Here is an 18,466-nt window from a genome sequence, read left to right as displayed (position 1 = left end):
CTAGATGATTACACAATCCAGAAAGCAATGCAGTCTTTTGATCCTCACTGGAGTCACTTGAAACAGAGAGGTATGCAAAGTTACACCTGTACTCTTACAAACTAAGATATTACATATGTTTTATTTCAATCCACTATGTTTGTAGTGACTTGTTATGCAGTGATGTAATACACCATGAAGAATGAACCACTGTTGGCCATGTGTGATTTACTCGGTGTCTAGATAGTTGGTGAAACATTTTTCTGGGTGTTTCTATGAAAATGTTTTTTGATAATAATAACATTTAAATAAGTAGAATGAACAAGGCAGATTGCCCTCACCCATGTGAATAAAATTCACCCAATCAGTTGAAGGCAAGAAAAGAGCAAAAAGGTGACTTTTCCTTAAAGAATAACATTCTTCTTGATATATGGTTTTCTGAATGAAATACCAGCTGTTCTTACCTTTAGACTTAAAAAGAAACACAGCTCTTTTTGGGTATGAAAACTCCGATTCTTTGGATTGAAAATAATACATCACTGGATCTCTAGAGTTTACAAATTGCTGAGTGGTTCTACAGATCTTGGAACTTGCTAGTCTTCATAATTATATAAGCCAACTCTCTCACTCTATCTCCTGTTTCTCTAAGAAATCCTAACACAGTTGGAAGAAACTATACAGAATATTTATAAGATTTCTTACAAAATTTTCAGAATTTCATAGATTGTTATGTCAGTTCTCAGTAAAAAGCACTAGTTTACAATCCTGATTCTTTGGAAATCTTTTATACTGGAAACGGAATCTATCTTCCTCAATGATTCTAGTATTACTAATTCATAATAAATGTATTTGATTTTAGGCCCCTGCTAAATCTTAATTTCATGATAATGTAAACTTCTTCACTCCCTGGCACAATATGGCAAAATAAAATATTAAAAATAGACCTAACATGTGACCCACCAATTTTATTTCTGGGTATTAATCTGAAAAATACAAGAATGTCCCACTAATACAATGGGGTATATGCAATACGTTTTGCATGATAGCACAGTTTAAGCACCCAAGATATGGAAACAACCTAAATGTCCAACAATACAAGGTAAATAAAGAAGATATGGTATAACTGGAATACTATTCAGCAGTAAAAACACTGGAATTTTACCATTTCTTATTGCACTGATGAAACTGGGGGACATTATGCTAGCAATATAAGTCAGAAGCAAAAGGACAAATACCAGATGGTTTCACTCATATATAGATTGTAAAGAAACAAAACAAAACAAAATGGAAACAGTTACAACCCAAAGAAAATAAGCCCATAAAATCTGACTGCATAACTCTGCCTCACAGTGGGAAAGGGAGGTACAGGGTGGGAACCAAAGGGTGGAGGGTCCCGATGGAGTGTGGTAGAAAATTTTTGCTACTTTGATAATGGATCTAGTATGGTGACAAGTTTCTGAATGTATAACCTTAAGACATAATTATTAGAAACCAACAACACAAAAATTATTGTTCAAAATTTGTAAAAATTAAAATAAATGGCCCTGCCAGGTGGTGCAACAAAAAGCACAGCGCTGTGGAGCTGTCTTCAGCCACTGCACTTTGAGTTCGATCCCCACCCAGAAAGGTGACCCACATGGCGTGGCAGAACTCTCCTGTCTAGCCTGCTGCTCCCCTCAGCAGTTTATTTCAGGTGATCTGTCTGTTTTGTTCCCCACTCAACCTTCGCACCTCTGAACTATAACCCAGTTCTTGTATGCTTACAAATAAAATCAGGACCTCTTGGGTGCCCTAGGGTTTAAGTTTCAGCACTATCACCCAATACTACAGCCCAAATTCAATCCCTACCCAGGAGCTAACATGTAGATAGCCCTGCAGATCTCTCCTCTCTCACCTGTTCCTTCCTGTAGTAGGATAGTTCAGTACAATTCACCTGTTCTCCTCCCCACTCTGGCTCTGGTGAATCCTCTCATCCCCACCCCATTTCCCCTCACCTCTGCCCTATATCCCAGTTCTTCTACATTAAAATAAATAAATAAATAAACATTAAAAACAAACCTCACTCTTAAATAAAATCATACTCTGTATTTGCTGCTTGATAAGCTTGAATGTCTGCTTTAAAAATGTGCTTACGTTACTTACTAAAAAAAAAAAAAAAAACTGAATTTCTCCAATTCAAACAACCCTACTTTCATCAACTGTTGCTCCATAATTTCAATAAAACTCACATGCACCTCACATATTTTTGAAGGTACATTAACTCTTCTGTGTACTCAGAATCAAAGATAACATAGATGTGGCAATAATACCATATAATAAAATAGAATATAAACCAGTAAAATATAAAAATAAATATAACAATGAATATAAAATAAAAATAAATAAATAAAATATAAAAATATTAAAATTATAATAATGCATATAGTGTAAAATAATAAGATTTATGTGTACATATATACATATATATGTATATATAATCACACACATATGTTTATTATCCACGTTATAAATTAGTTTAAGCACAAACCTTCTAAACAACTCTTCTTTATCTTACCCTATTATAGAGTAAAACATTAAACATTTTATTTCTCAGACTTAAGGCTAGATAATGTTAAATAACATGCATCTCTATACCCCACTAGTAAGATGCATGTTATTTAACATTATCTAGCCTTAAGTCTGAGAAATAAAATTATCAGAGGAAACCACTATTTTTACTCCTATCAGTATAGAAGACATGAAAGATGGAAGCTTTGGAAGTATCTTTTGATGATGAGCCCATAACCACAGACAAAAATGACAGGAAAAATGGAGATGCCAAGGACCATATTAAGCATCACATTAGCCCTGGACTTCCTATTTGTGTACTTCTGTTTATGCTATAAAAATGAGCCTCTATTAAAATACCGGATGGTTTCACTCATAGCAGGAGTATAATGGACCAGGCGAGAAAATAACAAAAATAATGGACAACCATAGACCAGAGACATTCTGTGGGGGTGGAGTGGGGGATGGGACCAAAAACGGGGGCGGGGGGAAGGGAGGGAAATGCACGGGACTATGGTGGTGGCACAGGGGTGATTTGGTGATGGGAAACCCGTGGGGATTACAATTGAGATGAAAAAAAAATGTGCAAAATGATGTAAAAATAAACTTTTTAATAAAATAAAAAAAAATGAGACTCTATTTATTTAAACCACTATAACTAAGATTGCTGTCACTTGCAATGGAATAAATCCCTACACTACACTGCTATTTGTAATAGAGAAACTAAAGCTTGGAAAGCCCAATTATTGAGCAAAGGTCACAATAGCTAATGGAAGAACCATTACTATTCAGTTTTTTTTTGTCACCATCTGGTTTTGTTACTTTACAAAATGCTGCCACTCTTAGGGTGCCATGTGAATGTTCCACTTTAAATATATCACAAAGGAAATCTCAATGTTGCAATTGTCAAAGATGTGGTTAAGAAACATATGTTCAGGTATATAAAAGTCTCTACAAATTAAGTAGAAGCTATACTGACTAGAGATAAATTTCAAGATACTTAAATAAAAGATACAATAATATTCATAAAATTTGATTCTGTAAATAACTAAGTAACACAGAAATGGTTCATGTGAAATAACACTTCTGGCCTAACCAACAGTCATCCTTTTTCTTCTTCCTATTAAATAGCCACCTTTGGCTTCCCTAGTGATGCAAAGGGTTAAAAGTCTCAGCACTGGGCCCTCCCTGGTGGAGCAGGGGGTTGGAGCACAGCACTAAGAAGCTAAAGCCACTTTCGCATGAGTTCCATTCCCGCCTGCCCCAGAGGTGGCCACATGGCACAGCAGACCTCCCCTGACCTGCCCGCTGCTCCCCTCAGCAGTGTACTTCGTCAATCTGCCTGTTCTGCTCCCCACTCTGTCTCTGGTGAAGCCTATCACCGCCCCTGAGCCTCTGGTCTGTACCCCAGTTCTGTATGTACAAATAAATAAATCTTAAAAAAAAAAAGTCTCAGCACTATAAATCTGTTAGCAGCCTCTGTAGCATGAGTTCAACCCCCAGCAAGGGTGCTGGTCCAAATGGTGCAGCAGACCTCTCCTGTCTGGTCCACTGTTCCCCTCAATACTATATTTCAGTCAACCCACCTGTTATGCTACCCACTTTTCCTCTGGCAAATTCTCTCACCAAACTCCCACCCCTGAACCTCTTGACTATACCCCAGTAATTAAAATCATAAATAAATAAAATATTTTAAAAATAGTACTATTGTAAAAGACTCAGAGGCATAGAATCACATCTTATCTCCCATTCTACAATAAACATACATGTCAACTAAATATACACCTATTTAACCCTCTTAAAGACAGTTTTTTGGCAAATAATTCCTAATTTGAACAAAAGTCCTTTACATGACTTTTTTTTTTTTCGACATTTTAGGGGGATGAACTGATACACAATAGATAGTTGAAGAGAAATAAAGAACAGAGCTTTCAATTACTATTTTATATCCAACTTATCAAAAAGCCACAGAAATTAAAGTACAAATCCCACTACCAAAGACATAGTAAAAGGTTGGAAGAATATTCTAAAGGTCACATTATCTTAATGAAGTGCCACTTCCTGACAACACAGCCATGATATTGGAGTAATATACTTCATTTAGTGGGAAATGCTCTGTGAAATCCATGCCCTCTGCACTCTAAACAAAGACATTGGCAATTTTCTTAAAAGGTCACACACAAATGTGTCATTTAAAACTAGGCATTTGCTAGTTGTGAATACATGAAAGGTGAATATCAGATACAGGAATGGCGATAGTCTGTTTGTAAAATGCCAGAGCTTTTCACCTACGCTTTCATCATATGAATTTGTGCCAGGTAATTTAATTCTTTGATCTATATCATTTTATAGAGCATTAAAAGGAAAAAATATGCTGAAGAGCCTGTTAAAATCATATCTAAAACCTTTGACTCAAATTGGAAAATAAGTTTGGGCAAACTGACAGATTTTAATATTTTATATACTTTAGATTTTTCAGGAAGTGACATATTTATATATGTCATAATTTTTAAAAGACAGAATTTTAGAAAGTCAAGTCTCAAAATTAAGAAATCCTGTGGGTGTGATATCTTTTATTAAAGTACATTCTCAATAAATATTAGGATAACACAATTATTACAGACATGAACATGAGAATAAAAAGGCAGAAACTTAAATTCTAATGTCCCTGACTGAAAAGCAGCTTTTGCCACACTGCTGAAGGATATACATACATTTTTGAGTATTATGCAGTCCACTTAATATGGGTAGATCAAAGTTTAAAATAATTCACAGAATCTTTACTTTTGTTAAATAAAACTGTAAGATAAGGAATAAGAAAAATGTGAGAACTTGATAAATATTTTAAAACTTAAAGAATGAGAGATATATTTTAATAAGTAAAAGCTAGCAACTGTTTGGTAATACCAGAATTATTAAAAGTAGCAGGGTAAACAATTTATAATAATCACAAACAAATGCCAGCTGGACTAAAATACTTTGTGTATAATATGATTAAAATATTTGTATTTAGTAATCACCCACAAGAGAAAATGCAGGAGTAATAGCAAAGCAAAATACAGATTAAGAAAAACTACATTACCTTTAGTAAATCAAAATTTAAATTTTCTATATGTCAAAAATAGTTACCAAAATTAAAAGTCAAAAAATTAGATAAAATGTTATGGTAAGGGCCCTCCCTGGCTGGCGCAGCAGGTAAAAGCACAGCACTAAGAAGCTTAAGCCACTTCCACATGAGTTCGATACCAGCCTGCCGGGGAGGCGATCCACATGGCGAGGCAGACTTCTCCTGACCCGCCCTCTGCTTCCCTCAGCAATGTACTTCGTAGATCTGCCTGTTCTGCTCCCCTGTCTGTCTCTGGTGAATCCTCTCACCGCCCCCCCCCCACATCTCTGATTCTATATGAATAAATAAAAAAATCTTTAAAAAATATATGGTAAAATATATGTAAAAGTAATCACCATATATCAAAATTTTCCAATGAATCTCAAACAGAATTCAATCCAATGAATAAAACAGAAAATTCACAACAATAAAATTAGAAAACTTACAAACGGAAAATATTCAATCTCAACAGAAGCTCAAGTGAATATTTAATGCCTCTTCACTTAATCCAAAAGAACATTTTCAAAATCAAAATGGATTTATGTAAAGATAGCAGCTTGAATATGGTTCTACATGTATTAATACATAAATTAAAGTCCCACTGAAATTACAGAAAATACAAAAGCAATGGAATTTACTCAATTTGAAACAAAGGAGACAGCTACTTCTTTTATCTCTTTCCAGGAGGAAATTGAACAACTTTTCAGTCTGGCTTGAGCTGTGATTTCCACCATAACACTTTCCATTCCCTTGAAATTATTAATCCTTACTTTACATCCTGCTTTTTTCACTTTTCACACTTTTAATTTGACAGGTTGCCCGCAAAGTTAAATAATTACAGATATTATTTCATAATTCATAAACCTTAAAATTACCAACTTACAAATTGTCAGTTTTTTATATATTCACAAAGTTGTCAGTTATCACCAGAGAATTTTTGTTACTCACCATCCCCCACAATTTTTGCAGTGTTTTGCCTAGGAATATGACATCAATGGTGAAATAACAGTTTTGTAGTTTCCTTATGGACTGGGAAAAAGGGATAGGATGAAGGGAACAAAAGAAACTGAGAAATCTCGACATACCTAAAATATCAATTTATTATGAGGAAAAGATAAAATAATCTTCCAACATTATAACAATAAGAAATTTACCTATTTTTCTGTATGAATATGATTGTTTTCCAGTTACTTTGAGACTATGCTTAACTTTGGAGCCCAGAATGGCCATGTAAAGTTAGATTTTAGTTTCTGAGCCAATCAACCACTCTACCCTTTGATTATTCCATTTAATACATTTAATGATCATAAGTGATATGTGATATGTTACTGTCATTGTCTGGTTTAATTTATTTCCTTGATTAATATGTTTGTTCTTGCTGTTTGAGTGTTTTTGATTTAGATAGAAGAGTTACTTACAACATTTCTTGTGGAGGTTGAGTGTTGACAAATTCCCTCAGTTTTTGTTTGTTTGAAAATGCTATTATTTCTTTCTTGACTCTGAAAGATTAACTTACAGGATATAATATTATTTTATGGGGGGTTTATTTTCTTTGAGTATTTGAATATGTAATTCCATAGTCCTTTATCTTTTTGCCTGCAATGTTTGTGTTAATAAATATGATCATACTTACTTGCCCCCACCCCCACAATTACTTTCAATAGTTTTTCTTTGTCTTGACGTTTGCTTATTATGTGTGTCATTTAATTTAGATAACCAGGACTACTTCTAGCTTCATGGGCATGTATAATCATTTCTTTCAATAAAATTTCAATTTCTTTCTCTCTCTTTCCCTTCTGGGATATCTATTATCAATATTTTGCCTTTTCTAATGAAGTCACATAGTTTTTAAAGTGATTATTTTTTTCAACATATGTACAGGAAATAGGTATGACATAAAAAGGACACTGCAAACAATAATCCTAATAAGCATAGATACAACAGTGCTCAACAAAATTTTAACCAACTGGATTTTTTAGTCCATTAGAGGGTTCATAAATTATAACCAAGTACAAATTATTTCAGGGAATCAATAGTTCAATGACTATAAATCAATCAATTTAATTCACCAAATCAACAAAAGGGAAGAAGAAAATGATGTGAACATATCAATATATAAAGATGTAGAATTTTAAAAGATTCAAATATACGTATGATAGAAACTTCAAGAAAATGAATATAAAAGGAACATACCTCAACAGAATAAAAGTTATAATAACAAATCCATTGAGGCATCATACTTAATGGACAAAACCAGAAAGTTTTACATCTATGATCAGATACAAAACACAAAACAATGATATCCATTTTCATCACTACTATGTAACATAGTTTTGGAACTCATTAACAGAGTAATTATTAAGGAAATTTTTTTTAAAAATCCTAATTGGGAATGAAGAAGCAAACTTAATACTATTTGCAGATGATGTGATAATATACATAGAATACCTTAAGAATTCCATTGCAGGGCCTCCCTGGTGGTGCAAGGAGTTAAGCACTAGGAGCTATCCATAGCCACTGCAGCACCAGCTGCAGTAAATTATCCATATTATACAGCAAATATCTCCTTCCTCACCCACTGCTCCCCAAAGCAGTATATGTTGCTCAACTGCCTGTTCTGCTCCCCACACTGTCTCTGGTGACTCCTTTCACCCCCTACCTATCTAGACTACACCTCAGTTCTTGTATGAATAAATAAATAAACTTTTAAAAATTCTACTACAAACTATTAGAAACAATAAATCTATAATGTGTCAGGCTATAATATAATTTTTTTAAAGTGTTGCATTTTGATGTGCTGGTAATGATCTAGAAGAAAAAGAAATTGAGATAGTAATCTTATTTAGAATCACAAAAAAATTATTACATGGGGTAAATTTAACAAAGGATGTGGAAAACTGGTAGCACAAAATCTATAACAGATTATTAAAAGAAATAGAAGAAATCACACTGAAATAAAAAGGTTTTCCTTGCTCATGGATTGGAAGAATAATATTGTTTAAAAGGACATGTTACACAAAAAAATAAGCAAATACAATGCAATCCATATGATGTATTCAGTGGCAATCTTACAGAAATAGAAGAAATATTATTTTCTCTGAAACATTATGGAACCAAAGAATATAACAAATAGCCATAGCAATCCTCAATCCTGACAGAAAAGAATGGAGGTATCATACTCTTAGATTTCACCATCTACTACAAAGCTACCATCAAAACAACAACAACAACAGTATATCATTGTAATAAAATTTACATTCATATCAATTGATTAGAACTGAGGCCAAAGAAATTGACCCATACTTATATGGACAGTAACTTAGCTACATAAAGCCAAAACATACAATCAAAAAAGAAGTCTCTTCTACAATGAAAAAAAATGACAAAATAATGCTGCTAAACCACTAAGTCACAACATACAAAAAAAAAAAAAAAACTCAAAATGAATTAAAGACCTGAATCATAAAGCACATTGAAAAAAATCATAGACAAAACATTTCACAGAGGTTTTAGTGACATCTTTGAGGAATCAAGAGAAATGAATACAAGTTTAGACAAATGGTATCGGATCAAGCTGAAAAGCTTCTCCACACCGAATATTATTAAAGCAAAAAGACACTCTCATGAATGGGATAAAAATTTGCACATCATACATATGTCAAGAAGGTAATATGCAAAGTTTTCAAGGAACTCACACAACAAAAAGCAAATAAATAATCCAATAAAAAAAATTCACAGAAAAGCTAAATGAAAACTTCAAAGAAGCGGGGGCCTCCCTTGTGGTGCAAGGAATTCAAGCACAGCAGTATGAAACTACCTGCAGGTAATGCAGCAGAAGTTTGATCTTTGGCCAAGGAGCTGAGACACGTGGCGCAGCAGAACTCCCCTGTCTCTCCTGCTGCTCCCCTTAGCAGTGTACTTCAGTCAATCTGTTTCTCTCCTCACATTCTGTGTCTGGTGAATCCTCTCACCCCTGGCACCTCTGGCCTGTATCCCAATTCTTGTATGCATAAATAAATACATCTTTAAATAAATATCAAAGAAGTAATGCAGACGGTCAATAGGAACATGAAAAAATGTTCATAGACACTTTTGATGATGGAACTGTAAATCATATCACAATGAGCTATCTTTTCATACCCACACCAAAGAGACCAGAGACATCAGTTGTTGGTAAGGATATAGAAAAAAAGAAACCCTCATATACTGCTGGTGAGAATGTAGACTTGTCCACCCACTATGAAAAATATTATTGAGGTTTCTAAATACATGAAAAGTACACATAACATAGGATCCCATATTTCCACTTCTAGGTCTCTACCTGAAGAATGCATAACACTAAATTGAAGGAATATAGATATCCCTATTCTCATTAGAGCACTGTGTACAATTGCCAAGCTATGAAGACAACTAAAGTCCAATGACATAAAGATGTGATGTGTGTGTGTGAATGTGTACATGATGCAGTTTTGTGTACATGATGCAGTTTTGTGTGTATATATACATATATATGCATATATGCATATATGCATGCACATACATAATGGGATACTACTCAGTTATAAAAAATTTGAACTCACATATGGCCTAGGTATTAAGTCTCAGCGCAATCACAGCAAGGGCCTGAGTTTGATCCCCGCCAGGGAGCTCACCTTTATGTGGCATGGCAGACCTCTCCTGTCTTGCCTGCTGCTACTCCCCTTAGAAGTGTATTTCAGTAGATCTGTTTGTTCTGCTTCTTATTCTCTCTGGTGAATCCCCTCACCTCAGCCCCACATATCTGACCTATACTCCAGTTCTTCTATGCAAAAATAAATAAAATCATAAAAAGAAAAGTTGAACTCTCACCATTTGTGACAATATGGATAGAACTAGCAGGGATAATGCTAAACTATATAAGAAAGGAAAAGAGAAATACCAGATGATTTCATTCATACATGTACTATAAAGAAACAAATATCACATAAAACCAAACCAAACAAACCCTAGAAATCTAACTGTAGAATCGGGCTTTCAGATATTAAGATGTGAGCTGGAAACGAAAGCAGGTGGTTGTCTGTGGACAATACTGTAGGATTATGGGTGCTTTCATGTCTGGAATATTTTGCTAACATGCATGTTGAAAGTTGTGAACCTATACCCCAAATCATATACAGTGCTGTAGGCAAATCTTCATTTGGTTTTATATCACTACTTGACAACTCTTATGCTCTCACAAGCAGTTTCAGTGTCTTCTTGCAATGCAGAAGGCAGATGAGATTGTTAAGAAGGACATTTGTGATGTGAATAGTGGAGCAAATACGAGGTGGGAACAGAGATAACACAAACCTTAAAATGATTTAGACAGGAAATGAGGACACATAAGAGCATTCAATTCATTTTTCTCAACTTTATCATTTGAGTCTAAAATAGGAAAATTCCTCTTTGGAGCAACTATGAAAATACAATGCATTCTTTACCATCAAGCTTATCTATAACTCTACAGAGTACATTTATACATAAAACTCAGAAGAAATGAGTGTAACAGACATGTAAGGAAACATAAATAGCGGGTAAATAAATAATGTATAAACCCATGGACTTAAACTCCCCTCTGTATTTTAGAAGAACACTTGCTTGAGTGCCATCCATGAGAGAAGATTACTAGGACCAACTAAACAACGATTGTTCTGGCCATGATACTGACTTCCAAATATCTTAAAAAAATTTCCAAAACTCAAAGCTTTGTATATTAGTTTATATTTAGAGTATCTATAGAAGCATTAATTATACTGCATACATTGTACAGCAGGAGATGTGTCAAAAAATGAACTGTAAGAAGTAGAAAAGAATGGACTCTAAGATGTTGGTAATAATGATGTTTTCTATGCATTGGAACTCAAAAACAGCATCTGCACATGTAAAGTGAATTTGTGGCCTGAAAAGTGCTATATCCATGATATGCAAAATATCAAGAATAGTGTAGTCTATGAGGTAGTTTCAGAAAATAAGGACATGACATGAATGAAAAGCAACTTTTCAGACTGACGGAAAAATTAGAGCAGGAAAAAGAATGAACAGAAATGTATTTCCAATATAAAGTGCAGGCAGACACTGCTTCCACAGTAACTTAGTGTGTACCCAAGCATGATCATTTCTAGAAACAGAGCTATGTATGTTTTTAATAAGAGGTCATGCATACATTGTCAAATAATTAATATATATGGTTTAAAAAAAACAGAAGAAAACACCTTTCATGAAGACTGTAATTTATATTATGGACTTGCCTATGAACATATGGTGAAAATGATTATCTGTTTCTTTTTTCCTTACTAAACTTTTTTTCTCTAAACAAAAGCAAATAAGGAATGATAAAAGATTTTATAAATGAACTGCTGTATCTTTTAGATATAACATCAGCATTAACAAAATTTTCCAGTTTATTATCTAGCTGATCCTTGAAATAATACATTGTTGTATATGGGGGAGGGATTGTTATAGCTATGGAAGTGTAAAATGATACACAGAATAAATGCTACCAAGTTAAGAAGTAGGAACTGCAGTGGGGCAGATGGAAGAACATAACAAGTGCTGTGACTAGCTGGGACATTTATTTCTACACCACACTGACGGAGTTAGGACATGCTACTGTAGGAATATTGACAGAAGCTTATTGATAAAATGTTTTAGGGCAAGTGACATTACACGTCTAGTCCTTTATTCCACAAATTATCTGATAATAAATACTAGAATATAGTGAGAATAAAACAAAGCAAGGCATGTCTTATTCTATGAGGTTCCCAGATCATCTGGGAGTGAAACAGCAATGACATTCTACTACTTAATATGTTTTTGAGGTTTGGTATTTGAAGTACACTTTTTTTTTTTTTTTTAATGTGTACACTGGGAGAGGAACAATTTGGAAAGAAGTAATTGCAGATTCAGGTTTGGGTATGTTGAAATCAGGAGTGTTTAAAACAATCTAATAGTACTGTTAAATAGGCAGATATATACAAGGTCATAGAGACCTAAGTGGAAGTTGAATGTTTTTGTGTGTGCTTACACACATCCACACATTTGCACCTTTTATGATATCTATAGTTTTGTGAAGCAAAGCAAACAATTCTGTACTTATCACACAGTGTGTTACATATAATCTTGTACAAATATATTCAACTGTAAAACCAAAGGAATGAAAGACTCCAAGAATAAATGAATGAAAAACAAGAAACCATGTATATACCAAAGCCAGATTTACTTAAATGAAAGTGTTATGGAAAAATTAAATATCATGTTCCTGCTTTCTACTAAACTCTCAGTGCTCAGAAAACTCAGTAAACTAAGTACTCAGGTCATCAATAAACACTCCATGGATAGAACTGCCTATAGCCAGTACACAGAGGACTATTTCTTCTGCTTTACTTCTCCAAAAATTTCAAAATTATCAAAATTATGGTAAATGGCCAAAATACTGCAAAGAATACAAAGCAGAAGAGAAAGTTATCTGTTTCATGATATTCAAGTAAACCTTTCTGTCTAAAAGTATGCTAAGTTTTAAACTAAAAATGCAAAAGCTTTATCTAACATCTATTTTTTAATTATCAATCATAAGACACCTATCTAAAGGAAAATGTTTTTCTTTCTTGAAATAATGGTAAATATTTTCTTAAAAAGAAAAAAAAAAGTATCCCTAACCCATAAGTGCAAATGATTTCACCATGTGATTAATTGCACTAATAGCTGTTTGTTTTGGCTAAGTAGCATATTTTGGCAATCCTTGGACAGAATCTTTATATGGTATGCCTGGACAGCTTTGATTTACATTTCTTGCCCCAACACAATCAATAATTGTCCCCTTTACATTTTCAAAATTATCCAAGTTCACACAGTAAATTGTTCACCATTTTGCAAAATTAAAAAAAAAAAAGAAAAATCCTCAAGTTTGAAATCTAGATATTGGTGAGTCACTAATTATAGAGTTTGGGACTAATGATCAGTTTTTGATATATGTTTCTACCTATGAACAACTGATCTATAGTTTATTAGGAGTTGATAAAAAAAATAGCAACAGCTATTTATATACTAATTTCAATGATTGCAAAAATTACTAAATTTCTAATCTATAAACATAATTATTGTTTCATATGTTTTCCAAGAAAATAAATATTTAATGATTTTTAAAAGATTTATTTATTTATGCATACAGAGCTGGGGTACAGGTCAGAGGTGCCAGGGTGGTGAGAGGACTCACCAGCAACAGAGTGGGGAACAGAACAGGCCGACTGACAAAGTACACTGCTGAGGGGAGCAGAGGGCAGGTCAGGAGAGGTCTGCTGTGCCACGTGGATCACCTCTGGGGTGGGCGGGTTTGGAACTCATGCTGAAGTGGCTTTAGCATTTTAGTACTGTTCTTTAACCCACTGCACCACCAGGGAGGGCCAAATATTCAATTTTTACTTTATTTTCCTTTCATTATATCTTAAAAAGTGAAATATTATACTTTGTGCTTTTATATTATCATCTTTACTGAATTCTGCTTTGAGCAAAACTTTACACTGAAGATTTTGGACTGTTATTACAGTTAAAACCCTTTGTCTGCTTTCTCCTCATCTCAGAATAGCCTCTTTGATATAATATATATAGCAAGGTTAGTAGTGTAAGCCAAAAACGCCTTATTTTTTTTGTAATTCTCCCTGGCTTTCTTAAAATTTTCCCCCGCCACTTTCCCCACCCTACCCCCCCAGGCAAAAGAATCTTTATTATTACATTCTGAATCTGAATGTCCAGAGCCCTAAAGAGTATTCAGATATGCTCACTAGTATTCAGTTGCTCACCAAGCTCTTTGAGAACCCACTAATTCCTCCTACTTATCACTACCGAGGACTAGCATACAACTGTCTTCAAAATAACACACCTAGAAAAAAGACTCCAAAAGATGTAGGAACAAGATTATACATAGAATTTGGTCTTGGATCGGGGAACTATGGGATGGAGGTGGGCCCAATTATAGGGTTATCACTTAGTTAATGTTCCCTCTTAACACAGCACATTTTTACTCAGGTTATATATACAAGGCTTAACCCTAGGAAAGCCAAGTCTTGGCAGAGTTTCCTGTGATTCTTGAAATCATGACAGCAGAGGAAGCCTCTGAGGAGATGCAACAAGGCTAATTCCTCCTTCTTTACTTGTCCTCCTTCTTTTACTTGACATGATTTTTTTTTTTTTTATCATCTTTTGGGTTCTGCTGAGGTATGAGGATTCTCTCAGAACAACCTCCAGATCCCTTTGAGTATAGGTATAGGTTATAAACTGCTCTGTGGTATCATGAAAGCAGCAGTCAGAAACAAGCCCCCCAGCACTCCTGAAGCTTCTTTACATCACCTGGTCTTTGGGGTCCAGTGTTGTGCTGGGGAAGCAGGCACCTTGGGGCATCTTGCTTTTGCTAAGTAGCAAATAATTTGAATTGAAAACAAGGTTGTTGTTTCCTTACTGAGTCATTTGGTCTTGTTTATCCTGTGTGTAAGAAGTGTGTATAAAGGAAGACAGAGCAAGGGCCCCTGTTTCAGGTTGCTAGAACTGCTGCCCCATGGACTGTACTTAGAATACCAATGAGGAAATGAGCAAGAGCACACGCAGGTGGAATGACTATGAGGATCCCATTTAGAAAGCAAGTCAAATACCTGCTGAAACTTAAGGCCAGGAGAAAATAGAAAGTTATTTGAATTTACATATACTGTTATCCTTGTTAAGTTATAAATTAAGGAAAGCTGAAAGAGAATAGAATCAAATATGATACTGACCAACTGGATTGTTAGAAAATATTTATATAATACAAAGATAATAGCCTAATATTTAGTAAATGAAAAACCACAGGCTATGAATTAGTATGTCCTCGGTGATCTTAATTTTGTAAAACAAAGCAAACAAAAGCAAGGAATTGAGTTTGTTTTTTTTTTTTTTTTAATATCCCAACTATTGAAAATGGGCATGATTACATGTATAATTTTAAAAGGGCTACATATAAAATGGATAGGTATAACAGAGGTAACAGGAACATAAATAAAACATACAAAATAATCAAAAGATACACTAGAAAAAGAAAAAACACAATATTAGACAAAATGTTAAAAGGAAATTTACTAGCACATTGATTCTAATTAAGATTTTTTATTTACTTTACTTACTATGTTGCATTTATCATAAATGAAGCAAAATATAAATTTATATATATATATACACATATATATGTAGATTTCCAAGTTATATAAATATATATATATATAAAAACTCCATATATATATATATAAATATATACATATATATAGGGATGTGTGTGTGTATTTATGTGTGTGTGTTTGTGTATAGCTTTCCAAATTAATGAGTATCCTTTCACCTTGAAATTAGTTTCCCATTTATTTATGGTTACCTGTTTTATCTGACTAGAGAAAAAAGTGAAGGCCTCCATTTTTGGATTTCCATAAAAAAGCATATTTTGGAAAAGATGAAGAGATTTCTGGAAAAGCAGAAACTTATTCTATACCTTTGAAATCTAAGTCATGTCAGTCAATAGTTGGAGGAATCTATAGGTTCAATAGGTTACCCAAATAATTCTGATACTGAGGTTTGGGAAATATACATTGAAAGATTTTGAAAGAACAGAAAAAAAAAATCAAGAGTGAATGTACATAATAAACACCTTTCCTTTAGCCAAATGACTAAATTTCTAAAAGTCATATACTTTTCTTAAAGATTTATTCATGCATACAGAAATGAGGTACAAGCCAGAGATGCAGTGTGGTGAGAGGATTCACCAGAGACAGAGGGGGTAGCAGAACAGGCAGATCAATGAAGTACACTGCTGAGGGCAGCAGTGGGTGGATTAGGAGAGGTCTGCCAGGCCATGTGGGTAACTCCAGGGTGGGATTGAACTCACACTGAAGCAGCTGTGGATAGTTTGCAGCACTGTGTCCCTACCGGTTGCACCCCCAGAACTGGGTACAGGCCAGAGGTGCAGGAGTGGTGAGAGAATTCACCAAGAGACAGAATAGGGAGCAGAACAGGCTGACTAACAAAGTCTACTGAGCCATGTGGATCTCCTCCAGGGCTGGGGATGGAACTCATGCTGACATGGCTTTAACTTCTGAGTGTTGTTCTTTAACCCACTGCACCACCAGGGAGGCTGGTCATGGCTTTTAACCTTTTAACCATTTTTTTTTTTTTTTAGTTGTTTCAACTCATTGCTATCTTGGTTACCCCCCCCCAAAAAAAAAATCAGTTTCTAATTTTTTTCCTTGTCAAAGGAAACTATAGTCAAATACCTCAGTATTTGTAAATCATTCATGCTCCTTTTACTGAGTCTTCATGCTCATTGAGCTACTTTTACCAATAGGAGAGTACCACACTCCTCTGGAGTATCCAGGTAGGAATAAAGGCCAAACGCATAAAGTGAACACACTCACTCCCTGTTTCCAGTCTAAATTTGTTCTTCGTAGTGCTGCTCTTTAGCCCGTTGCACCACCAGGGAGGAACCCTACATCTGTTCCAATACCAAATGTCTCTGTCATAAAATCATCCTGACCCTGCTGACTGACTCACCTTGAAGTGATCTTGCACTTGACTGCTGGTTTTCCATTTCCCATTTTCCTCAACCTTATCTTCCCTACAATATCAAAATGTACCCCACTTAAGGCCATGTTAAGATCCATGTTAAGATTCTTCTTAAAACTTGCCTGTCTACCAACTCAAATCTATTTTTCTTACAGCTGCACTATTTTTAAATATTCATAAGTTGTGCATAATTTATGTGCCTGAGTAGACAAACATGGGTCCAGTTGGACCTAGTAGTTAGGGGGAGGGGCTGGTCATGGGAAGTTATATATCCATCATATCCTTCATTCATTTATTATGACTTCCTTTATTATTTATTCATGTAGCTATTCAACAATTATGTCTTAAGCACCTACAACATTTCAAGATTATTTCTGGATACTGAGAAATCAGCCATAAACAATATATCCAAGGGGTTTATATTCTAATTCAAGAAGATATCAAACAAAGAAATACATAAACAACAGCAATGCTAATGAATATTATTATAATTAACTTATTGAATGCTTACTGATGTCAGATGCTATTCTATGTGTTTTGTGCTAAAGAACAATTAACAGGGTAATTATTGTCATCCTGCCCAATTTGGAGATAAGGGACCAGTCTCAGAAAGTTTCAGGTACTTGCTCAAGTCATTAAGCCAACAGTGGGAGGCAAATTTAACTCTAGGGTCTCCCTGGTAGTGCAGTGGATAGGGACACAGTGCTACCAAGTTATCTCCAGGAACTGCAGCACAGATTTAGTCTCCAGACAGGGAGCTGAGCCACATGGCTCGGCAGACCTCTACTGTGTCACTTACCTGCTGCTCCCCTCAGCAGTGTATTTCAATAGATCTTACTTTTCTGCTTCCCACTCTCTCTAGTGGATCCTCTCATCTCCCATACCTCTGATCTACACTCCAGTTCTTATGTGCATAAATAAATAAATTTTTAACAACAACAACAAAATAATTCTAGGCAGACTGGCCCCAGAGTTCACTCTAAGTTCTCACTCTACCTTACCAATAATACTAAAAATATGCATTATGAAGAAAAGTAAAGCACAGAAAGTGTGATAGAAAGAAAAAAAAAAACTAGTCTGGAAAGTGATAGCTGCATATTTTTTCATAAAATTAAGTAGTAACTAAGGTGAAAGTGTTAACATATTTATTGCAACCATTTTGTGCTCAGAGTTAGTTAACACATTTATGGCAACCATTTTGTGCTCAGAGTTATTCCATGCAGTGGGCCTGGAACCAGGGACCCCTGC

At 34.6% G+C, this 18,466-nt stretch overlaps 1 protein-coding gene across 1 annotated transcript in view; it reads right to left on the bottom strand.

Annotated features, from left to right (window-relative positions):
• Positions 1–18,466, bottom strand: part of NAALADL2 (N-acetylated alpha-linked acidic dipeptidase-like 2) — an 880,510-nt gene that overhangs the window by 689,755 nt on the left and 172,289 nt on the right. The window lies entirely within an intron of this gene.

Source organism: Condylura cristata, unplaced genomic scaffold, assembly GCF_000260355.1.
Source record: "Condylura cristata isolate star-nosed mole 26May11 unplaced genomic scaffold, ConCri1.0 scaffold00003, whole genome shotgun sequence".
NCBI lineage: Eukaryota > Metazoa > Chordata > Mammalia > Eulipotyphla > Talpidae > Condylura > Condylura cristata.
This window is presented reverse-complemented; position numbering and strand designations above follow the sequence as displayed.